A 346-nucleotide genomic window follows, 5' to 3' on the forward strand; every position below is an offset into this window, starting at 1 on the left:
GTGTCGAGGCGGCGCTCAAGAACGACAAGGGAAGCGACGCTCGCCTCGTCTCCTTCACGGTCCAGGAATGCACCAATAAAGGAGACAACTACGCAAAGCTTGTGGCCGGAGTTATTGTGAATTACACGCTTTGTGAAATAGACTATAAGCCATCTTATGTGGTAAAGTACAACCCCAGATCTTTTAAAGCATTTGAAAAGTTTGCTTGGGTTGTGTTTAGAAAGGAAACCTTTTTTACCAATATCTGGTGCATGAAATCCAGTCACAGTTACAAGAAGCTGGCCAAACTCCTCTAAGAGTTCCTCAGTGTTTCCACACTTCCTTAAAAGAATATCAAGAGGTTGTC

At 43.9% G+C, this 346-nt stretch overlaps 1 protein-coding gene across 1 annotated transcript in view; it reads left to right on the forward strand.

Moving 5' to 3' along the window:
* LOC125047321 overlaps nucleotides 1-346 on the forward strand; it is a 1,340-nt gene continuing 994 nt past the window's right edge. The window contains exon 1 of the mRNA XM_047645575.1: nucleotides 1-346. This exon is cut by the window's right edge and continues 385 nt beyond it. The gene's annotated coding sequence lies outside the window, so the exon portion shown is untranslated.

This window comes from Penaeus chinensis, chromosome 40 (assembly GCF_019202785.1).
Source record: "Penaeus chinensis breed Huanghai No. 1 chromosome 40, ASM1920278v2, whole genome shotgun sequence".
Classification (NCBI taxonomy): domain Eukaryota; kingdom Metazoa; phylum Arthropoda; class Malacostraca; order Decapoda; family Penaeidae; genus Penaeus; species Penaeus chinensis.